Source organism: Acinonyx jubatus, chromosome B2, assembly GCF_027475565.1.
Source record: "Acinonyx jubatus isolate Ajub_Pintada_27869175 chromosome B2, VMU_Ajub_asm_v1.0, whole genome shotgun sequence".
Taxonomy (NCBI): domain Eukaryota; kingdom Metazoa; phylum Chordata; class Mammalia; order Carnivora; family Felidae; genus Acinonyx; species Acinonyx jubatus.
Window position 1 is genome coordinate 114,575,624 of NC_069385.1, and position 24,644 is coordinate 114,600,267.

General features: G+C 48.5%; 1 long non-coding RNA gene across 3 annotated transcripts; it reads left to right on the top strand.

The window, feature by feature from the left end:
* The first annotated feature begins 280 nt into the window (after nucleotides 1–280).
* LOC113598885 (uncharacterized) lies at nucleotides 281–24,644 on the top strand. Of its 3 annotated transcripts, XR_008298632.1 has the most exons (7): nucleotides 281–576; nucleotides 1,023–1,266; nucleotides 11,693–11,829; nucleotides 12,781–12,904; nucleotides 20,709–20,827; nucleotides 22,650–22,815; nucleotides 24,218–24,644. It is a non-coding gene; the product is annotated as an uncharacterized LOC113598885 (long non-coding RNA). The 3 variants fall into 3 exon arrangements; XR_008298633.1 differs by lacking the exons at nucleotides 281–576; nucleotides 1,023–1,266 and adding an exon at nucleotides 3,844–6,608 and having other exon boundaries at nucleotides 24,218–24,637; XR_003419643.2 differs by lacking the exons at nucleotides 281–576; nucleotides 1,023–1,266 and adding an exon at nucleotides 7,673–7,803 and having other exon boundaries at nucleotides 24,218–24,637.

The window sequence follows — 24,644 nt, forward strand, 5'->3', positions numbered from 1 at the left end:
TCTGGGGTGGGGGGAGGGGGGTGTCACAGAGAGGCACAAACCGTGGGGAAGAGCCACACACACACACAGCTTTGCCTTGACCTCCAGGAAGCTTGCAAAAACCCCTGCATTCTCTCTCAAACATTCTCCGTGCTTTTCTGTGACGTCCTGTGTCAGGTATGCAGGGCAGGGGAGTGGAGGGATATACAAAACAGGTAAACTGAAAGAGGTCCTGTCCTCAAATTTTTACGGTCTTTTTTTTTTTTTAATATTTACTTTTGAGAGAGAGTGCGAGTGAGTGGGGGAGGGGCAGAGAGAGAGGGAGACAGAGGATCCAAAGCAGGCTCCAGGCTCTGAGCTGTCAGCACGGAGCCCGATGCGGGGCTCAAAATCACGAACCACGGGATCATGACCTGAGCCGAAGTCAGACGCTTAACTGACTGAGCCACCCAGGCGCCCCCAAAGTTTTACAGTCTTACAAGAAGAAGCTATTTGCTCATTTGACTAATTTTGGTCTCTTGTTTCTCAGTTATTTCAGGCCTGGACAGAAGGAAGCATGCAGTTTATGGGGAGACTGTGTCTCCAGTCACTATAAAGGTAGTTCCCTAACTATGGATTCAAAAATATAAATTAGAAACTGCTCTTGGGTACGAATTCCTCCCATGTGAGCTTGTTGAGTGCGATCCACTTATCTCCAGGGCCGATGGCCAGTTAAATCCTGCCCAAGTAGCAGAAACCCTGTTTGTTTTACGACAAACAGGAAAAGGGGGCCCTCGCTGAAATTCGGGCCTCGGCTAGAACCTGAAGCCAGTGCTGTGCTGATTGTTTGGGGAATACTTAAGCTGGGACAGTTTGTGACGCCTCTCTTCCCCCTTTCCACCAGAACAGCATTTGACGAGGTGCTCAGGCCCAGGATCTGACCCCCAGTCGGGTGCTGAGGGTGGGCCGGGGATTTGAAGAGCTGGAATGTCACCGTGTGATAACCCAGGAATGCGTCTCTGACAAAATCATCCTGATGTCTTCATTTCTGTCGCCCTTTGCAGCTGTTTCAAAACACTCGCAGTATCAGTGATTTCATGGAATCCTCACCTCCTTCCCACGAGGTAGGCGGAGCAGGGTTTATTATCACCGTGGTACAGCTGGAGACACTGAGGGTCTGAGGGGCCCATGTGACTCAGCCCAGGTCACGGGACTAAGAAGCAGCTGAGCTGGAACTCAGGCTGGGTCTCCTGACGGTGAGTTGGATGCCCAGGTGACCGGGAGCCTCCACAGCCACTCGGTGCTCAGGTGAGGGTGTGGCCTTCCTGCCTGTGACTCCCAGGACCGCCTGGCTTTGGGTCCTGGCTCTGCCCATACCAGCTGTCTGGCCTTGGACAGGTTGGTTAAGGGTCTCTGTGCCTCTTTCCTCATCTGTAAAATGAGCGAAATAATAGTACGCGAATCCCCAGAAGGTGTTTTGAGGAGTAAATGAGATACCATAGAGAAGGCAAAACATATCTGTCCTGGTGCAAGACATCTATACATGTTACATCCCCTCCCCGCCTCAGAAAGCCTTTTCCTTAAGGCACAACCCAAAAGACTTGTTTAAGAATTCTGCAGGGGCACCTGGGTGGCTTAGTTACGCATCTGACTCTTGGTTACGGCTCAGGTCATGATCTCACAGTTCGTGAGTTTGAGCCCCGTGTCGGGCTCTGAGCTGACATTGCGGAGCCTGCTTGGGATTCTCTACCCCTCTCCTCCTCGCTCTCTATCCCTTTCTCTCTCAAAATAAATAAATAAACATTAAAAAAAAAAAGAATCCTGCAGAAGCTTTCCTGCTTTCCTACCTTTCCTCACCCACCCTGCCCTCTCTCTGTGATAATGCTACCCTGTGTTACTGCTTTTTACTTTTCATAGTGCTTTCCTAGCCACACCTCTTGAGATTTTCCTGACAACCCCGTAAGGTCATAGAACCCAAAAGTCTTCTTCACTCTCTTCTTACAAATGAGGGAAAACCAAGGCAAGAGAGGCGACTGCCCTAAGGCAATGCCTCTGATGGCCGCAGAGCTGGGCTCCGGCCCCCTTGGAGTTTCAACTCTTGGTTACTGGAAATCGTTAATTGTCTGGGTTTCCTTTTTTGCTTTTGGAAGTGGCAGCTAAGGGACCTCACTGAATCTCTGCGAGCTCAGGATTACCTTTCAGACTGAAAACAACCCAGAGCAGAGCAACTGGCTTGCAGCTAACAGACGCCTTCCAGCCCACGCAACCTCCCTGCACAGCCTTGGGCCTGGGGGGGTTGGAGAGGCAAACCCGGGTAAGCGATGAATTCCAGCAGACTCCCTACAAGTGGGTGACAGTTGAAAAGGTCAAAAGGGTGCTGCTCCCTCCTGATATTCCATCATTAGCTCTGCTGCTTGATATCTGAGAACACCTAGGACAAATCAAGGTTCACCTCAATTTCCTCACCTAAAACGGGATGACTGGATTAGATAATGTCTCTGCTGCCTTCCTGATAACCCAAAAGGGACTTGCTTAAGGACAACAGTAAAACATTACAGGCAACTAAAAAAAAAAAAAAAAAAAAAAAAAAAAAACCACCTCTTTTGGGGCGCCTGGATGGCTCAGTTGGTTAAACGACTGACTTCTGCTCAGGTCATGATCTCCCGGTTTATGAGTTCAAGCCCTGCGTCAGGCTCTGTGCTGACAGCTCAGATCCTGGAGCCTGCTTCAGATTCTTTGTTTCCTTCTTTTTCTGCCTATCCCCTGCTCGTGTGCTCTCTCTATCAAAAATAAATAGTAAAATAAATAAAATAAACCTTTTTTTTTTAAAGATAATTTATTTATTTTTAAAAGAAAGCATGGGGGAGGTCAGAGAGAGGGAGAGAGAATCCCAAGCAGGCTCTGCAATGCCAGCACAAAGCCCAATGTGGGGCTTGAACCCACCAACCACGAGATCATGACCTGAGCGGAAATCCTACACTCAACTGATTGAGCCACCCAGACACCCCCCAAAAAACTTTTTTATTATGAAAAATTTCAAACCAAATTTAATGTCAACACAACTCCCACTTATGCTTTACCTATCATTTACATTCTTTCTTGTTTCTTCTGTACCTTCAGCCCCTCCCACTTGGTTATTTTGTATAGTTGCATGGCTAGTTTGTATAGCTCTTGTTGTGAAATTTACAAACATTGAAACACAGAAATATTTAAAAAAATTAAAAAAAAATTTTTTTTATTTTTGAGAGAGAAAGAGAGACAGGGTGTGAGCGGGGGAGGAGCAGAGACAGAGGGAAACCCAGAACTAGAAGCAGGCTCCAGGCTTCGTGCTGTCAACACAGAGCCTGATGAGGTGCTCAAACCTACGAACTGTGAGATCATGACCTGAGCCCGAAGTTGGACACTTAACTTAGCCACCCCCTCGTTTTGTTTTTGTTTTCTTTTTTAAAGCTTATTTATTTTTGAGAGAGAGAGAGAAAGAGAGTGCAAGTAGGGGAAGGGCAGAGAGAGAGGAAGAGAAAGAATTCCAACCAGGCTCCACACTATCAGTGCGGAGCCGGATTTGGGGCTCGATCTCACCAATTGTGAGATCATGACCTGAGCTGAAATAAAGAATCAGACGTTTAAACTACTGAGCCCCAAACGCAGAAATCTTAACCGTGTAATACTGACAAATAGATTTGCCCATGTAAACTATATCGCTTTCACAACATAGAATATTTACACCTTTCTAGAAAGTTCTCTCCTGTCCATCACAGTCAAACGGATAACTGAACTTGTTACACAATTAAATTAAACATCAGTGTGAGCTTAGCACACTGAGGGGTTAGCACACGCTCTCTTCACGCTGGCTAGGTCAGAGTCAGGTCTGCTGTCTTAAGCTATTTTTCTCCTTCCGGTTTCTGTCCACTCCTGCCATCCTGCGGGTCCCTAGAGGTGATCGTCTTCTGCATGTTCTCTGTGCACACTTATTCTATTACCCTGGCTGCAAATTCTTAGACGCTTTCTTTGGGGACACCTGGCTGGCTCGGCCGGTAGAGCTTGCGACTCTTGATCTCGGGATCATGAGTTCGAGACCCATGTTGGGTGCAGAGATTACTAAAGATATAAACTTAAAAAAAAAAAAAAGCAGTTCTCTTTTGTTTTTTCCTAAACACTTATTCTCCATGTTTTTTCTTTTGTTTTCCTCTTTTTCTTTTCTTTTCTTTTTTTAGTATGTATTTATTTTGGGGAGAACACAAGAGGGGGAGGGGCAGAGAGCGGATCTGAAGCAGGCTCCGCACTGACAGGCTGACAGCAGAGATCCCGATGTGGGGCTCGAATATATGAACCGCAAGATCATGAACTGAACCAAGGTCGGACCCTTAACTGAGCCATCTAAGTGCCCCCTTCTGTTTTTCTTTCCTACAACTGTTTCTCATAATGCTGTTTCTCTCCTTTAGAGCGCTCTCACTCTTCTGAGTTCAGCCCATCTTCTCTGAGTTCACTGCCCTTTGTTTTGGACTGTTTACATCCTGGACATTAGGCACTGAGCTGTAACCCTAGGGCCCCCCTTCCCCACACTAAGGCCAGGCACTTAGTCCACATGAGGAAGAGAGGGAACGAATGCAAAGGACAAGCTCTAGAAACACCTGCAGTCCACTAAGGAACCCCAACCTGTCAGCTTTGTCATTTCTGGACCACATCTTTCTCTCTGCATTGAGCAAGAAGCTATTTATCTGCCCCTCTGGAAGCCCCAGCATTTCAAGGGAAGGAGGCTGATTTACTGGCAAAATGTGACCCAGAGGACCATTCTCCCCCAACCCCACCCCCACCCTCCATCATTTAAAAAAAAAAAACAAAAAAAAAAAAACAGAGCAAGCTGGGCTATCAGGGATACTTCCTGTTTTCCTCTCTTGAAAGCATCCTGGATAGATGAAACAGGGATCCAAGGGACTGTCTGCCTCTGGGGCTTCGGGACTGGCAGAATGGCTTTTAACCCTCTGCTGTCTCCAGCGCCTGAGTGCCGTAGGTAGTTTATGTGTTCTATTTCCTGGGTAGATTTAACTTCTTGAGGGCAGGGGCCTTGCATTCATGCTTTCGTCAAACATTACTGTACTCTACTAAATGCCAGCCTTTGTTTGAGGATCTGGGGATACAGGGATGAATATATGACACAGTCCCTGGCCTCATTCATCAAACAGCAATGACTACAAGTGCTGACAAGATTAAGCACTTTCTCTGTGTCATGCATTCGCTACATGCTTTTCATGCATTCAGTCCTCACAACGAGCTTACGGGGCATTATTATGCCCATTTTACAGATAAGGAAAGCAAGATTTATGAAAGTTAAATATGCTGTCACAGGCACATGAGTAGCAGATGCCAAGGCTGGGGTTAGAGTCCAGCGGTCCGACAGCTCAGTCCACCTTCTTCGCTGCTATGCTAGCCTGCCCTCTGCAGAAACTACCTCCGTGTCTTAAACGTGGTAATGACTCACTGCAAGTAATTTTTACAAACGCGGTTTATTGCTTGGGCTTGGTCAGGGTATCTTCCGATGACCAGGTTTGTTTGCAATCCACTTACTGCACTGTATCAGACTAGATTGGACGTGAGGTGGTTTGCAGCCCCTGAAGACTGGAAAGCAAGGCTGAGAAACTAAGAGGTCATGTTTGGCCCCCGTTTGGAAGCTGAAGACTGTTTCAGGCTCTTTCATTCCCCTGCCATTTCTGGAACAGTTCTGATTCCCCCTACCTTTTTCTTTTCTTTATTATTATTAAAAAAAATTTTTTTTGTGGGGTGGGGGGAAGAATATTTTTGAAAAAAAAACTTGATGGGAAGTTGATACATTATAACAGCAACGAAGTGAACTGTATATACCGAGGAATTATTCTACGCCTTTGCTTATATCATCGCTTACATCCTCGCAACAATAGTTGGTTTTGTTTTTCCATTTCTGGGGAGGACCCGAGGCGCGGACTGGTTTAGTTAGCATACCCCAGATCACACAGCTAGACAGAACCAGGTTTTTGATCCTAGGTTTGCCCAACTCCAAAACCTACATTTTAATCATGCTGTCTCCCTGATGCTGGAACTTGGCAGAGGGAGGAAGGAACTCCCTTCCTGCTGACCTTCCTGACACAGTTAAGTGGCGGGTGAGGATACCCAGTAACCTTGAGATCTGTTGGTTAGGGATACTGGCACAAAAGGATCTTAAGGTGCTTCTGAGCTGCAATTTTATCTCTTTAAGACCCAGGGCTCCCATGCCAAGGCTGTTCTGTGATCCTCGGAGATTTCAGGGGTGGGGAAACTGGATGGAACGCGCTGACATACAACAAGCAAAAAAAGACCTCAGCATTTTTGCCTCGCCTCGGTGGCTCCTGCCTTTTTTTTTTTTTCTTTCTCTCCCTCTCTCATTTATTTATTACTATGCTATTCCCTGGCCCTGCTGCTGTGTCAATACTGATAAAAGCAAATCTCCCCACAAACAGGTGCAGCCAGAGCTGCCCCTTGGACAGCTGCCAGGGAATGTGATCGCTCAGCTGAGGTGACCTGCCCCTGCCCAACCCCCTTCTCGGGTTCCAGCCCAGGGCATGTGTCCTTGGGCGGTTAATGTCTGCGTGTTCAGAGCCTGGTATCTCAGCTGGCATCACGGACTCAAGATGGCACATGTAGTTGCGGTGGGGTGGGCGTGTGCAGGACAGAGGGGGGCCTCCGGGAGTTACTTATTTTCCCTTTCGGTTTCTTCGGAAATTACATGGACAATACTATGTCACCAAGTCCCTCCTGCAAGCATTTGAAAATATTTCCGAAGAATATCACCCCCTGATTTTTCTAGGTAAGAAATATTTTTTCCAGGCCCACCCGTTTCCAACTTCACATATACACTTGCAATTTAATGACCCAAAAGACATTTTCTGAGTACCTCCTAGGGCTCAGTGGAGGGTTCACCTACAGAAACATTTTGTGAGGCAACCCTGTTACCCAGGATGCATTTTGATGCTGCCAAGCCCTGTGACTTTGACTCCAGTGTGTAAAAGATTATATTCCATCCCCCCTCCCCCGCCCCCGTGTCTGTGTTTTGTCCCCAAGCATCATTTCCCCACTTCCCTAGGGCACCAGCCTTTCCGGAAATGCCCCAGCTCAGCAAGCGGCCTCCACCTCCCCGGGAAGTGAGAGGGGCCGTGTGGCGGTGACAGCACAGGGCGGGCCTGGGGCCGGGCCGAGGGCAGGGGCCGGAGCCGGAGCCGGAGCCGGAGCCGGAGCCGGAGCCGGAGCCGGAGCCGGAGCCGGAGCCGGAGCCGGAGCCGGAGCGGGAGCCTCCCGCCCCACTGAGCGGCCGCAGAGCAGCGCGCGGCTCCGGGAGGGGAGGACGTTGCTATGCAAATGCGCCGCGGCCTGCGGGCCCCCTTTACCCAGGGGCCCTCCGGTTGCCAAAACAGACCATTCCCCAGAACAGTCGCCTAGAAACGGGCGCTGTCATAGCAGCCTCTCAGCAGCGGCGAGCCAGCCGCGCTGCCAGGAGGAGCTGGGTCAGGGTGTTCAGACCTCCTCAGCACCCCCTCCCCACCCCGTCTCCACCTCAGGGAGGGGAGTGGTGGCTTGGGCCCCTCCTTGGAGCAAGGGAGGGCACTAATTGGATTGGAACACTCCAGAAACACATCAGCTGCTCCTCCCTGGGGGAAAGGAGTGTGAGGGGGAGGCTTCAGACTGTCTTTGTGATGGGTCTCAGCCTCGCCCTGATTTGGTCCTCACCAGCCTCTGCCCACCCAGAACCTCCCTCGGCACCACAGCCAGCTCGGGGTGGAGGGGAGGGGGCAGACAACAACCAGATAACCCCGCAAAGAAATTCAGCCATAAAGAGGGGTACGCGATGCGACAGCAAGTGGATACAGGGTCTGACCTGCTTTGAGGGGGTTAGGGAAGAATGCAGGTTTGCTGTGACTCCCAAGCCGGTGCCCTGGCCACTACCTCCCCCAGCCCTTCCCCTTTTCAGCAGGCTCCTCTCACTCAGCCTGTGGGGCCTGGCCATCCCCCCAGGCCCTGGGAGCAGGGACGTTTTCCTACCTTATTTGGCAGCAAGAGAGCCTGTCATTTAAGTGCATGTATCTTGCCTCTTAACAATTACAGTACAAACTTCTAAAAGGCAGGACCCATATAATTCTGTGATGGCACACCTTGACCATGAAGAACACGACTGATCTGAACAGATCCTCTTGAAAGTGGTGCCAGTGATGTTTATCACCCTGGGAGGCCTCTAATGTTGCCTTTGCAGCAACTGTTTTAGAGTGGCCCTCAGAGACTACTTAAAACCTCATGAAACTCTGGGATTGGGGACGGGAGAAGATTCAGTGTCAGCCTGAGTGACATTAAGCCAACAGGTGGGCTACAGAGAAAGTGACTCCTCAGGATACAGCATTCCCTGGGGTCTAGATGCTGCACGCCATGGCCAGAGCACGAGCCTGACGGCTGGGGGCAGCTTTGTACTAAGGTGCTGGGCGAGAGACCTTCCTTCATAATCCACGGACGGCCTTGGGAGTTGTATGGATTCTATAAACATGAAGTCTTCGTTCAATCTTGTTTAGTGAGGCAGCATGTAAACGTGTAATCTCTCCCTTCTCTTTCTCCTTCCTCCTGCATTGAGTGCCTGCTCTGTGCCAGGCACTGGAGATTCAGAGAATAATTAAATTGATATCATTCTATATTTGTAAGGAGAAAAATAATGCATAGTGCAGGCGACATTTGCCCTGCATTAAGGTCACCAGTATGTATCTTTTGATTAACTTTCTTGTGTTTGTGGGTTTTCCTTAGATCATAAATCTCACTTCTCTCGAGGCCAGATATTTACTTTCCCAGACTCCTTTGCAACTACGGTGTAGGCATGTGACCTAGGTTCCACCAATCAGATGCATGCACATGAGGGTTTTGATTTGGAAGAGGGCAACAGGAAGCAGGTGTCCTGGGGAAGGGGGTTAGAGGAGGCTTCTGGGCCTTCAGAGCAACAGGAGGGATGGTCTGAGATCCAATTCCCACCATTGTTGAAGGGTGAGTTCAGGCAAGTTGCAGAATTTATGCTGATAGCTGCCTTGGTGGTTTGGCTAGAAAAGTACCCTGAGGTGGTTTGGGCATCATCCCTGCATTCTGAGCCTCTGTGCCTGTCTTCCCTTTTGGATTCTGTGAGCTACTGAATGTTTTTTAATAAGTTCCTTTTCTGTTAGGGGCACCTGGGTGGCTCAGTCCGCTAAGCGTCCGACTCTCCATCTCAGCTCAGGTCATAATCTCACAGTCCTTGAGATCAAGCCCCACTGTCAGACTCTGTTGACAGGGCAAAGCCTGCTTGGGATTCTCTCTCTGCGTCTGACTCTGCCTCTCCCTCAACCCCCACACCACTTATGCTTTCTTTCTTAAAATAAACTGAAAAAGGGGCTCCTGGGTGGCTCAGTTGGTTAAGCGGCCAACTTCAGCTCAGGTCATGATCTCGTGGTCTGTGAGTTGGACCCCCGCGTCGGGCTCTGTGCTGACAGCTCAGCCTGGAGCCTGCTTCTGATTCTGTGTCTCCCTCTCTCTCTGCCCTTCCCCTGCTTGCTCTCTGTCTCTCTGTCTCTCTCTCAAAAATTATAAGCATTAAAAAAAAAAAAAAAACAACCCATAAAAGCAGCACCTGGGTGGCTCATTCGGTTAAATGTCCGACTTCAACCCAGGCCATGATCTCAAGGTTTGTGAGTTCGAGCCCCACATCAGGCTCCGTGCTGACAGCTCAGAGCCTGGAGCCTGTTTCAGATTCTGTGTCTCCCTCTCTCTCTGCCCCTCCCCCATTCACACTCTGTCTCTCTCTCTCTCTCTCTCTCAAAAATAAACAAAAAATAATTAAAAAAATAAAAATGAATAAACTGAAAAACCAAATCATCATAAAAAAAGAGATAAGTTCCTTTTCAGTTAGAGTGGATTCTGTTGTTTGCAACTAAGAACTCTGACACGGATGGATGGATGAATGAATAGGTGGATGGATGGATAGGTTGAAGGGTGGGTGGAAGAGAGGATAAAGGGTGGGTGGGCAGGCACCAAAATATGGAGTGATTTGGGGCAGTGGGACTTTAGGTTATTTTTTCTCTTTTCTCTGGATTTTCTTTTCCTTCTCCCTCCTCCTCCTCTTGCTCCTCCTTATTTCTTCTATGAAAGCATGTTACTTGCATAGTAATAAAAAAAGTTATCAGAAACCAGCATCTAGAAGAGTTCACAACACAGGGAAGATAAAAAAAAATGGAGGTTCTAAGCCAGTAAGAGCTCTGGAAGGGCTCTGGCTCTGGACTTCGATCCCACTGTCTCACCACGCGTGCCCTGACCCCCAGCAAGCCTTGAATTTCTCTCCCTCCTCCACACCCAAGGCTGTGCCCACCAATCAGAGGCATGCACTGGCTCATCCTGCTTTGTGACATTTTCCTGTTGTTACCCAACAGTTCTAGTTTACCTTGAGCAAGGATGACACACACACTTGTGACTCACCCCATATTGTTCTGCCCTCTCCCAGCTCTGGCCTTCCAGTGGCACTGACTATCCCTTGGCTGGCAAGTACAACAACCTTGTTCTACTGCTATGTTTCACATGGCATATCCCATCACCCGCCATAGATTGTCAGTTCCATGGAGGCTGGGACTGCAACTTACGTGACGTTTGCAAACTTTGCAAACTCCCAAAGCTTGGTGGGAAGTAGGGTTTTAAGATACACCTACAGAAGATGAGGATTGTATGGTTTCTTTTCACTTTGGTGACTGCCACAGTAAACTTATTTTATTAAGCAAACTCTCTGCCCAGCGTGGGGCTTAAACTCACGACCCCGAGATCAAGAGTCCCATCCATGCTCTGCAGACTGAGCCAGCCTCGTTCCATAATGAAATTTTAAAGGTTTTGCAGTCAGGGCCCTTTTCCTGTCTCCTTCCCTCTCACCCACCCTTCTTTCTTTCTTTCTTTCTTTCCTTCCTTCCTTCCTTCCTTCCTTTCCTCCCTCCCTCTCCTTCACTTTCTTCCTTCCTTCCCTCTCTCCCTTCCTTCCCTCCTTCCCTTCCTTCCTTCCCTTCCTTCCTTCCCTCCTTCCCTTCCTTCCTTCCCTCCTTCCCTTCCTTCCTTCCTTCCTTCCTTCCTTCCTTCCTTCCTTCCTTTGTTTCCTTCCTTCCTTCTTTCCTTCCTTCCTTCCTTCCTTCCTTTGTTTCCTTCCTTCCTTCCTTCCTTCCTTCCTTCCTTCCTTCCTTCCTTCATAAATGTCTCTGATGTGCCAGGTGTTTACTGTTTAATATCAAGAAACATATAAATAGGCAAATAAGTGGGGGGAAAAAAGTGGCAGAAGAGCTTGGATGGCCAAGTGTGCAGGGGAGAGGAGTGATTAGTTGGGAATAGAAACCGCTTTTTTTATTTAAGTTTCTTTTTTAATGTTTATTTATTTTGAGAGAGAGACAGCGAGCATGAGCAGGGGAGGGGCAGAGGGAGAGGGAGACAGAATCCCAAGCAGGCTCCACACTGTCATTGCTAAGCCTGACACAGGGCTCAATCCCACGAACCGTGAGATCATGACCTGAGCCCAAATCAAGAGTCAGACACTCAACAAACTGAGCCACCCAGGGGCTCCAGAAAAGGCTTCTTCATAGGAATAATAGCAAGCGTTTATTCTAGGACGCCCTGTTCTCAGTATTTAACATATGCTCATGCGCCTCATCCTCGAAATAGCAACAGGGCAAGTACTATTGTTACTTCCATCTTACAGGTGAGGAAATGGAAGCCCTGAGAAGTTTAATGTCGTACGGGATTGCTGCAGAGCTGGGACTTGCACCCGGGCCTCTGGGTGCTAACGTCAATGAGCTTCACTGTGGCATTGTGCTGCATGGAGAAGATCCTGGAAAGGTAAGGGATCATCAAGCATGGAGGCCGTCTACATAGTCAAGGGCACGGAGGGCCACCTGTCCAGCTCGGATGTGGGTGCACAGGGGAGCGGGATGGTGCAGGGCGGGGGCACACTCAGTAGCAAGTGAGAACCCACTACGACAGCCTTGGATGTTCTCTTTATTTCTCGAAAGGTAATTTCATTGCAAGTTCAAACCTCTTGCACGATCTCTCTTCTAGGCCATCCTCTCTCCATTTCTAGTCTGTTTCTTTAAAAAAAAAATTTTTTTTTAATGTTTGTTTATTCTTGAGAGAGATGCAGAGAGACAGAGCGTGAGCAGGGGAGGGGCAGAGAGAGAGAGAGGGAGACACAGAATCGGAAGCAGGCTCCAGGCTCCAACCTGTCAGCATAGAGCCCGACGCGGGGCTCGAACCCACCAATTTTTTTTTTTTTTTTTTTTTTTTTTTTTTTTAATGTTTGGTTTGCTTCTTTACCCCAACTGCTGTAGTGGCTCTTGGGCATCCAGAATCAACCTTTTCCTCCAAAAGAAATACACAAACACCCACGTGCCCTGTTGGCCTCTCCACTAGCCTGTGGCCCTTATCACACCCCTTTGCTCCCAGCGCTCCCCCCAACACCACTTTCCACCAATCCCATTGAATTTTGGTGCTTCCCCCGCCCCACCCCCACCTCGCTCTGATAGAGAAAATGGACTTGGGAGACGTGTCCTCCTCTGAACTGCTCTGGCAGTGGGGTCTCAGCCAGTGGCTGCCTGCTCGTGGGCTGCAGGGTTATTGCAAGAAGTCTCTGTGTCTATTTGTACTCCAAATACTGTCTGCCGACTGTATAAGTAATGTCTGGGTAACTGACTGTGCTGCTGCTCTTTGGCGGTGCTGCTTCCCTGGTCGTTTTTCCACTGTGAATTTCCCTGGTTGACTAAAACCCTAAATAACAGCTCCATTCATTTGCAGGCTTGCAACAATTTCCAAAGCGGGGAAGGAGTCCTCCTGTTAGAGCAGGTTGGAAACCACTGAGCCGGGCTGTGGAGGCAGCATGTTATACCCCCTCAGCAGAGACGGAGTCATGAGACCTGAGGTCAGGTTCCAGCCCCTCCCCTGGCTGGTTGGATGATCTTGGGGGCCATTCCATGTGACTTGGAGAGCTTTGGTTTCCTCACCCTGGAGCAGAGATCACGAAAATTATTTGGCTGGATTGTCAAGAAGATTAAATGAGATAGATAAAGGGCTTTGGAAGCCGTGAGGCTTTGCGGAAGTGGAAGGATTGTTGTGGTCATCTTCTTACTTGCATTATCAGCTTCTTAAGGGCAGGGACAGTTCCCTCAGTGACGCCCCTCACCCCCATCACCTCTTGCACTCACACGGGACTATGAGATGACCTCGTAAAAACACCACCAAGTGACTAGCACAGCAGCTCAGCACACAGCAGGTGCTTAATAAATGGTAGCTGCTACGGATGCATGGGCATCTGGTTGAAATCTTCTCTCTGCCACTGCTGAGTTAGGGAGCGTGGCCGTGGGCAAGGTTAGCACTGACATGCCCTAGTGTCCTCGTCTACCACATGGCTGAGAAGAGCAGCTAGTTCATGAAGTGGCTGTGACACAGGAGGAGTTGTGTGTATAACAGAGCCAGGCACAAATCAACCACTCTGTAGGCAGCAGCTGTTGTTATTATTATTTTTCTGAATTTTTTAAACATTTATTAATTTTTGAGAGAGACGGAGCGTGAGTGGGGAGAGGGGGAGGGGCAGAGAGAGAGGGAGACACAGAATCAGAAGCAGGCTCCAGGCTCTGAGCTGTCAGCACATGGGGCTTGAACCCATGAACCGTGAGATCATGGCCTGAGCTGAAGTCAGACACTTAACCGACTGAGCCACCCAGGCACCCCTGTTGTTATTTTACTATTATGCACTGAGCGATTCTTTTTTTTTTTTAACGTTTATTTATTATTGAGAGACAGAGAGACACAGAGCATGAGCAGGGGAGGGGTAGAGAGAGGGGGAGACACAGAATCGGAAGCAGGCTCCAGGCTCTGAGCTGTCCGCACAGAGCCCAATGCAGGGCTTGAACTCACGAGCTGTGAGATCACGACTTGAGCCGAAGCCGGTCGCCTAACCAACTGAGCCACCCAGGCACCCCAGAGCGATTCTTTAAGAGGTGATGTGCAAAGGTCGCCAGACTGGAAAGGAGGCAGTGTAGCTCCTGGTCTTTGTTCAGAGTCATCAAGGCCTTCAAAGACAGCTAGATGCTCAGGCCAGCCTCTAAGGGTCAGCACAGATGATAGAGCCGTGAATATGCTCGTGTGCCATTTCTAGGTGTGGCCTAGATCCCCACAGCGGACATTGTTAGGTAAAGGGGTGCACCTTTAACATGTGGGTTAATACCACGATTGTCCAACATGCACATATTCCTGTTTGCATTCTTTCCTATCCGAGCAAAAGGGTCTGTCTCCCCACACCCCCACCCACCCACCCACATTTCCAAGTTTTAATTTTATTCATTTTTTTTGACTAGGTAATATTTGCAGTCGGCACATAATTTTAAAAGGTGCAAAGGGGCGGGTTGCCTGGCTGGTTCAGTCAGTGGAGCGTGCATGCGACTCTTGATCTCGGGGTTGTGAGTTCAAGCCCCATGTTGTGGTAGAGATTACTTTAAAAAAAAAAAAAGGTACCAAGAGGCATGCAGTGAGAAGTCTCCTCACCCCATCCCAGCCAGCCAAGTTTCCTCCTCAGAAATACAAACTTTGATCTCAGCCTACCTGGCAAGTAGAAAATGCTATCTGACTAAATGAATCTCACCATTCATTTACTTATTTTTAAAATGTTTATTTATTTTTGAGAGAGAGAGAGAGTGAATAGGGGAGGGGTAGGGAGAGGGAGACTAAGGATCTGAGGGGGACTCTGCCCTCAGAGCCCAAGGAAGGGCCTAAACTCAGGAATCATAACAGTATGATTTGAGTGAAGTTGGTTGCTTAACTGACTGAGCCACCTAGGGCCCTTTAAATCTCACTATTTATTTATTTGTTTGTTTGTTTGTCTTTAATGTTTATTTTTGAGAGCGAGAGAAAGAGGCAGAGACAGAATCAGAAGCAGGCTCCAGGCTCTAAGCTGTCAGGACAGAGCCCAATGCAGGGCTCGAACCCACAAACCATGAGACTATGACCTGAGCCAAAGTCGGACGCCCAACTGACTGAGCCACCTAGGCGTCCCTGAATCTCACCATTTAAAGTATATTTCGGGGCGCCCGGGTGGTTCCGTCGGTTAAAGCATCCGACTGTCATGCTTTCACAGTTGGTGAGTTCCAGCCCCACATCAGGCTCTGTGCTGACAATGCAGAGTCTGCTTCGGATCCTCTGTCCCCCTCTGTCTCTGCCCCTCCCCCGCTCATTCTTTTTCCTTCTCTCAAAAATAAATAAAACGTTAAAAAATAAGAAAGAATATTTTGCGTTTAAAAATCTTTCTAATTTATTTTATAACTGGAAGTTTGTACCTTTGAATCCCCTTCCCCTCTAACCTCTCCTCTGGCAACCACCGGTTTATTCTCTATTATTTTTATGTGAACACAAACCAGAATATACTTTAGAGTAGAATGTTGCATCTGAATGAACTCGGAGATAAAACCAGAAACTTCAAAGGAGTTTTATGTTCAAGGGTGGGGTGGGGTGGAGACGTGCTTCTGGTTCCGCCTCCTACCTTCTCGTGGGGGGAAAAGGTTGACACAGCTCTGAATTAGTGTATAAAGCACAACCTTGACGATGCCTCTGCCCCTCTCGGTGATCCTGGGGTTTTTCCTCTTCCCCTGCCACCTGCATACAATCCTTCCCTTACGCCCCTTCCCTGCCATGACTTGGCCACCACCTTGTTGCTTGACCTTCAGTGGGTCTCCTCCACTCTGGGCTTTGGTTTCCTTCACTTGTAAGAAGAGGGATTGGACCAGGCGCATTCCAGGTGAAACATTCCAGGACTAATCAACTAATTCACATTAAGGTGTAGATGCCTGATAACAGCTGAATGTATTACCTGTCTGGTGGGTGGGAGTATTTTAAAAGATGCAGTTTCTCATCCTAAAAGAATGAACGTGCATGGTGCAATTTCAGGCAGGGTCACGGGTGGGTGGGGATGATATGGGGAGAGGGGGTGCCTCCCCTGACATTTCTCCAGTGATCACCGGGGTGAGGGGGGCACTGCTCCAGTCACGGGTGGGGTCTGCCCCGCGGGAATGTGCCTGTTGGTTTCCCTCCAGAACTTACACCATCCTCCTCCCTCTCTGGCAATGGCAAGAGCAGGGTTTTGTCATACCGAAAACTGCCTCATCAGGGAAACCCACGTGTGTGGCCTAGGAAGCTACCCTGTCCCCTGGGGCAAGGGGTGCGGTGGGGGCGTTCAGTAGCCTGGCTTCCAGGTTCACGGGTCAGTTCTCATCCTGGGCAAGTGAAGAGGCCTCTGTTGGAGGGCGATCCGCTTTCTGCCAGAGCAGGTGGTCCCGCCACACCTGAATCCAAGACATCTGCGTTTCACCCAGGGAGAAAGCCTGTGCTGAATGCTGTCTGGTTTCATTTTCTGTAGGAGGTTTGATTTGGCTTCTGAATTTTCAGGGAGGGCATGAGAGAGGGTGTGGCCTGCAGCCACCATTAGTCCATCAGAGATAGGAATGTGACTCTTGATCTCGGGGTTTGTGAGTTCGAGCCGCATGTTGGAGGTAGAGCTTATGAAAGAAGGAAGGAAGGAAGGAAGGAAGGAAGGAAGGAAGGAAGGAAGGAAGGAGGGAGGGAGGGAGGGAGGGAGGGAGGGAGGGGGGAGGGAGGGAGGGAGGGAGGGAGGGAGAAGAAGAAAGGCATTTATTTTTCTGGTTGGTGCATCTCCTACAGCTCCCTCTGAGGCACCTGCTATCTGGGCCTCCCTTCAATGGAGGCAGTATGGGAGTGCGTCTGTGCTCCAGGCAAGAGAGTGGTGGGTAGGAATGGAGACCCGGGGTGATGGTCAGCGGTCCCTACTCTGGCAGCAATGCTAACTAAGGGGCTCAGACCAGCCCGAGGATCGACGTGCCTCTCTCTTCATGAGAATCGCCACCATCATATCCCTTCCTCTTCTCTAGAGCAGGACAGCTTCTCGAGACCTCTCAGTGCTTTGGCCATGAGCCTCAGCATGGAACACACAGAGCTCTAGACCCTCCCTGCTCAGAGTGTAGTCTGAGACCAGCAACATTAGCTCCACCCGGGAGCTGGTTAGAAATGTAGACTCTCGGAGGCATCTGGGTGGCTCAGTCAGTTGGGTGTCCAACTTCAGCTCGGGTCATCAACTGACGGTCTGTGAGTTCAAGCCCCGCATCAGGCTCCGTGCTGACAGCTCAGAGCCTGGATGGAGCCTGCTTCAGATTCCGTGTCCCCCTCTCTCTCTGCCCCTCCCCCACTTATGCTCTGTCTCTCAAAAACAAAATAAAACATCTAAAAAAAAGAAAAAGAAAAAAAAGAAATGCAGACCTCAGTGCCCATCGTAGGCTACTGAATCAGAGTCTGAATTTTTACAAGATACCAAGCTGATTACATTAACAGACATTAATGTTTAAGAAAAATCGGTCTTGATGATGCATTCCTTGGGGAGAGAGGCAGAAAGAAATATAAGCTCCCCACGGCGGCCTCCTCGGAGAGGAAGACTTGCCCACAAGCCTCAATGGAAGGAAGTGAACGCAGAGGAAAAGGCTGAGGAAGGCACTCCAGGAAAACATGCTGAAATAGGCAGGTGCCTTTAACATTTTTAGTTTTAGTTTTATTTTTAATAGGCAATTCACTTACACCATTAAGATTCTAAAGATGCAGAAAGGTATGTCAGACAGTTTCTTTCCCACACCTGTCTCCCAGCCACTTCCTGTCTCAAAAGCAACCTATGTTACTAGTCGAGAGGTATAAGATATTATGCAAATGAACCCTGTGCGTGTGTTCTTAACTCACCAAACCCCCTTTAAAAAATTCAGCTGCTAGTTTGCCATACACGGTGTCTAGACCTTGCTTTTTCCACTCAATAGCTCTTGGAGAGCATTCCCGTATCATATGGAAAGAATGCTCCAGATTGCATTTCAGCTGAATGTTATTCCAAAACGGGGTTCGAGCTCACGAACCTCGAGATCATGACCCGAGCTGAAGTCAGATGCTTAACCGACTGAGCCACCCAAGCGGCCCCCTACTTAGGTGTTCTCTCAGAGCCTCCGACAGGACTTCGGAGACCCAGGGTCACCCCCTCTGGGCAATTCCACCTCCTCCCTCCTGTCCCCCTTGCCCATAGCTTTGGCAGAACCCTAATCACATGATAATATTTAGGCAAAGACATGAGAACATCTGCTCTTGTGTCCTCTCGCCACGTCCCGTCACAGTGCATAGTAGGTACTCAGCCTACGTGAACTGTATTGAATTGATCATCCCTGAGAGAGGAATTCTCCAAATACTGCTGCCTGATCCTTCTAAGGGCAGAGACCCCACTTCCTCAAACGCTCATTCTGCCTTTGAGAGCCTGTATCAAAATGTTCTCAGCTGAAGCAAGGTCTGTTTGCCGGTGACTTTTCCCTCGGGTTCTGGTGCATCTTCTAAAACAACATAGAAATTTAGTCCCTTTTACAGATACTTAAGATACTCATCTGTCTCCAAACCAAATACTCCCAGCTCCCTATGGGTCCTGGGTCCAGATCCTTCCCCTCCAACTTTTTCTTCCATATATTTTTTGGTTTGTAATATCACCCCCCGCCCCTCTTTTTTTAAGTAAGCTCCACACCCACCTTGGCGCTCGAACTCACCACCCCAGGATCAAGTCTCATGCTCCACCGACTGAGCCAGCCAGGCGTCCCTGTAATATTACCCTTTTAAAAAGTGATGTCTGGGGGCGCCTGGGTGGCTTGGTCGGTTAAGCGTCCGACTTCGGCTCAGGTCATGATCTCACGGTCCGTGAGTTCGAGCCCTGCATCGGGCTCTGTGCTGACAGCTCGGAGCCTGGAGCCTGTTTCAGATTCTGTGTCTCCCTCTCTCTGCCCCTCCCCTGTTCATGCTCTGTCTCTCTCTGTCTCAAAAATAAATAAACGTTAAAAAAAAATTAAGAAAAAAAAAGTGATGTCTGACCCCTACACACTTATTAGAATGGCTCAAATTAAAAGACAGGCCCTACCAGTACTGGCAAGGATGGGGAGCACCTGAAACTCTCCAGCTGGGTTTGCACTGGGAACATAAAATGAGACAGGTACTTTGGAAAAGAACTGGCAGGTTTTTAAAAAAGTGAAACATACAGGCTAGCCATTCAACTCCCAAGCTATTTACCCAGAATAAATTAAAGCGTTTGTCCAGGGGCTCCTGGCTGGCTCTGTCCATTAAGCGTCCGACTTCGGCTCAGGTCATGATCTCGAAGTTCACGAGTTCAATCCCTGCATCGGGCTCTGTGCTGACAGCTCAGAGCCTGGAGCCTGCTTTGGAGTCTGTGTCTTCCTCTCTCTCTCTGCCCCTGCCCCACTCGAGCTCTGTCTGTCTGTCTCTCTCTCAAAAAATGAATAAACATAAAAAAAAAAAAAAATTAAAACAGAAAACCAAAAAACAAAGTGCACAAGAAGCTCTGTGGGATGATGCTTGTACAGGTTTATACATATGTCAAAACTTATCAAATTGTATACTTTATTATTTTTATTTTTTAATTTTTAAAAGTTATTTATTTTGAGAGAGAGAGATGGGAGAGGGGCAGAGAGAGAGACAGGGAGAGAGGATCCCAAGCAGGCCCTGTGCTGTCAGCGCAGAGCCCGACATGGGGCTTGAACCCACGAACCATGGGATTGTGACCCGAGCCGACATCAAGAGTTGGTCGCTTAACCGACTGCGCCACCCAGGCGCCCCTATATTTATTTATCATTTTAAAAGTAGGCTCCACACCCAATGTGGGGCTGGAACTCATGACCCTGAGATCAAGAGTCACACGCTCTACCGACCGAGCCAGCCAGGCGCCCCTCAAATTGTATACTTTAAACACACACGGTTTAGGGGCGCCTGGGTGGTGCAGTCGGTTAAGCGTCCGACTTCAGCCAGGTCACGATCTCGCGGTCCGTGAGTTCAAGCCCCGCATCAGGCTCTGGGCTGATGGCTCGGAGCCTGGAGCCTGTTTCCGATTCTGTGTCTCCCTCTCTCTCTGCCCCTCCCCCGTTCATGCTCTGTCTCTCTCTGTCCCAAAAATAAATAAAAAAAAAAAAAAGTTGAAAAAAAATTTAAACACACACGATTTATTGTATGTCAACGATACCTCAAGAAAGCTGTTTAAAAAGCCTGCTATTTGGAACTGGTCCCACCTTCTCGATGTCACTGACTGGTGGGGTGCACAGAAGGGTAGCTGGCTCCCTCAATGTGGTCACTGTGCTTTGTGGTAGAGCCCGAGGTCATGTGAGCTTTTTCAGGAGTTATATTGCCGCTGTCTAAGTTCAGCAGCAATGCCAAGATTTTGACGTCATGAACATTAGAACCAGGTCTCCTCTAACTTTACCATGCGTTGTATCAAGGTCACTTACCCCTTTCGTGTTCATTTTGTTGGCGTAACCGAGTAGGAGACGGCAGAGCGTGGTGGAAAGGGTATGAACTCCGGGGTCAGGTTCTTTTGAATGGAAGCTCAGAGTGGGTAAGTGACTTAGCCCCTCTGAGTCTCACGTTCCTCATCTGTAAACGAGGTCACGATTTCTGATCTCACGGAGGGGCAACAATTAAATGATACAGAAAGGCACTTAGCACCGTGTGTGGTCTGTTGAGGTGTCCGATGGAGAGAAGCTAATTTTGTAGCTGTGTCACTCCTGCCTGTCACAATAGTTTAAATCTTGGTTATGTGTATGCCAGACTTCTCAGAACATAACACGCTCTCTGTATTTGATTAGCAGACCCGCACATCTTTATTGGAGCGTCTAATACAAACACCGAGATGAGCCGGTCAAAACCAACCCCATGGCGCACCACCGCTAAGTTTCCTCCAGCTTGATCTGCATTCCTTGGATTGAAAGTAATGAGTTTGGCCCTGCATTTAAAAAATTTATTTATTTATTTATTTATTTATTTATTTATTTATGTTTTAATGTTTGTTTATTTTTGAGAGAGGCAGAGACAGAGCGTGAGTGAGGGAGGGGCAGAGAGAGAGAGGGAGACACAGAATCCGAAGCAGGCTCCGGGCTCCGAGCTGTCAGCACAGAGCCTGACTCGGGGCTCGAACTCACGAACTGTGAGATCGTGACCTGAGCCGAAGTCGGACGCTTAACCGACTGAGCCACCCAGGTGCCCCTGGTGACGTTTCTTTAAATACAAAAAGGTGGGGGGGCCTGGCTGGTGCAGTCAGTAAAACATGTACTTCTTGATCTCCAGGTAGTGAGTGCAAACCCCACCTTGGGCTTGGAGCTAAGGATAAAAAAGAGAGAGAGAGAGAAAGGAAGAAAAGAAGAGGGGTGCCTGGGTGGCTCAGTCAGTTAAGTGTCCGACTCTTGGTTTTGGCTCAGGTCATGATCTCACTGTTCATGAGAGAGACTGAGCTCCAAGTCAGGCTCTGTGCTGACAACGTGGAGCCTGCTTAGGATTCTCTCTCTCCCTCTCTCTCTCTGCCCCTTCCCTGCTCTCAAATAAATAAATAAACTTTAAAAAATAAAAATAAAAAATAAAATACAACTGAATGCAACATCAGAAATATATTATATATATATGTATATATGTGTGTGTATATATATATGTGTGTGTGTGTGTGTGTGTGTGTGTGTGTGTATATATATATATATATATATATATATATATATATATATATTTCAGTTCCTAAGTTGTACTTAGCCATAACTGGGGTGCTGTTTCAATAGCCACAGGTAGCTAGTGGCTATCGAGTTGGAGAACGCAGATATAGAATGTTTCCATCAGCACAGGCTCTTGATTTGGACAGCGTGCTCTAGAAAGATTAGGGAAAAGCCCAAGTGGGTCAGTTTGTTTGTTTATATCCTGACTTGTTCCTGAAAGGATCAGAGGCTGCCGAGGACAGCCCAAGGCCATCAGAACGGTGCCCTCTGGCCGGAGATGGGAAGGTTGACATGTGGGCTGAGTCATGAGTGGAGTAGCAGAGAGAAGCCAGGCCCCAGTGGAGCACTGACCTCCCCCCAGTGGAGCACAGAAAGGAAGTGGGCGGGAAAGCGGAGGTGGGCATGTCCTGGGAGTGAGGGTCAAAGGACAAGGCCATGAGCTGTACGATGTTGAGCAACGAGCAAGCTTCGGGAAAGATGCTTGCTCCTCTCAACAATATATGCTTATCTGACCTGTTTAATCAAGGAGTCCCCGGTGCCCTCCAGTTCTCAGATACAAATTCCAAATTCCAGCTAATCAGATGCAATTAAGGGATATTGTTGGTCGGGCGCAAGTTCTGACTTGCAGCACTGTGGGTAGGATGCCAGGCCTGGGTTCGCGCTCACCACCCGCTGGCAGTTTCAGCAGCCGTTGCTGGAGGCAGCAGGGCCGGCAAACATCCTCCCGGTGGCTGAGGAGAGCGGAGAGGCTCTCACGCAAGGGAGCCAGGCCCCGAGTGGTTTCCTGCAGCACTTTTAAAGCGCAGATACACTCTGGGGATGGGTTCTTTGGGAGGGCAAATCAGAGTTTTTTACCTGTTCACTAAATTTGACTTTTGCATTAAACTTGTTTCTTGGGATTAAAGATGAGCCAGACATATGTGACGATGACTTTAAGTTTTGTTGGGAAGTTCAAAAGCATCACAGGGTGGGATGGGGTGCCATGGGGAGCCGTTTATTGCTTGATTTGAGATAACAGATTCCCATAATCTTTATTTTTACTTTTGTTTTGAGGTGTAACCGACTTAGAGCAAAGTGCAGTACACTTTAATGTACAGCTTGGTGAATTTTTACGTACGTAGGTACCTGTGTAATCTCCACCCGGATCAGGATACAGGACATTTCCAGCACCCTGCAAGGTTCCCTCGTGCTCCCTCCTGGTCTATTCTCCTCCCCAGAGGTAATTGATATTCTGATTTCTACCACTGTCCATTTGCTCTGCCTGTTCGTGAACTTTCATAGAAACAGGATCGTATCCTATCTGTGTCTGTGTCTGGCTCCTTTTACTTGTAAGCCGATGACACTTTTTTAGGGAAAATTTTGTAAATACAGATCTATAATCCTTTACCTAAAACCATTGGGGCCAGATGGTTCAGAATTCAGAATTTTTCATGGTTTAGAAAGGTGTCATGAGGGGCACCTGGGTGGCTCAATCGATTAAGCATCCGACTCTTAGTTTCAGCTCAGGTCGTGATCTCACGGCTTCATGGGTTCGAGCCCCACATCAGGCCCTGTGCTGGTAGTGCGGAGCCTGTTTGGGAATCTCTCTGTCTGCACCACTCACCACCCCCCCGCCCCCACCCCGGCCCTGCGCTGTCTCTGTCTCTCTCAAAATAAATAAATACACTTAAAAAAAAAAAAACGAAAGAAAGAAAAGTGCCATGATGGATTGCCTTAACACTGTATGTTACAAAATACCCCCAGCAGGGTGTGGGGCAGTACCTGGTAAACATATAAACAGTTCTGAGCAAAGTCCGCCAACATTCACACACTAAGTGGTGGAAAGAGAAGCCGTAAATGGCCTCACATCAGTGGAGGCTCGTTTTGCTGCCAAATGAGTTCACGTCAGGTCAGGCTTTGTAGTAAAACGACTTATGATAAAAATGGCTTTATCATACAGATTTCAGCAGTTTGGGGATTTTGAAACTGCGAGTAAGGGAGAGCGGACCTGTTAGTTCCCAGCAAGCCATCGGCCCTGTGGGAGGCAGACTTACTGGGTAGCGGGAGGATCCGGTGCTGATAGAAGGTTGCAGAAAGCAGCCGCCCCCACTGGACTGTGTTCACGCTGGGTCTGCAGGGACCATTTCTCTCGGTCAGGACGATCAGGCAGTCCACGCATCAACTGCTGACACAGAAGGCACACCTTTGCCAGGTGCCTGTGTCTTTGGGCATTCTTTTGGGATCCCGATCTTGGCTTAGATTTTCTTTTTTTTTCTTTTTTTTTTTTTTTTGAGAAAGGGAGAGAGAGAGGGAGGGAGAGAATGAGTGGGGGAGGGGCAGAGAGAGAGAATTCTGAGCAGGCTCAGCGCTGTGTCAGGCTCCCCGCTGACGTAGCGCAGAGCCCAGCGTGGGGCTCAAACCCACGAACTATGAGATCATGACCCGAGCCGAAAGCAAGAGTTGATGCTCGACTGACTGGGCCACCCAGGCGCCCCAAACATGGTCTTTCATGTGGCCAACAGTCCTACTGCTTGGAATGTTTCTGTATAACAAAGGAGGAGTATGAGGACGGTCATCGCAGAATTATTTGGAATAGCGATAAATTGAAGGGATATTGAGATAAACCGTTGTGTTCTCCGCAGCCCTATGAAGAATGTTGCAGAACAGCATTTCCTGTATGATGTTCCACGGACCCAAGCCTCAAGAAGATTCCTCAAGGGATTTCATAGTGAAATATGTTTAGGAAATGCCAGGCTCCTCTTGATGATTCACAATGTACATTAGTAAATTAAAGACTCTGAGAAATTCTCCAGGAAAGAAGCCCATTTCAGTTGGCATAAGTCAGTACATCCCAAACAGGTGGGGAAGGACTCTGCTCTCAATAGCAAAATGGCTCTGGGGTTCTGTGGGACCAGTTTGGGAAACACTGTGATAGCCGACTCACGAATAAAGAGCTGAGTGAAAAGCACAGGTTCTGAGAATCTCCGCAGCATGATTGAAACTAACCAACCAACCTATGTACATATTTGTATTTGGAAAAAAAAAAAAAAAAAAAGTCTAGCAGGACAC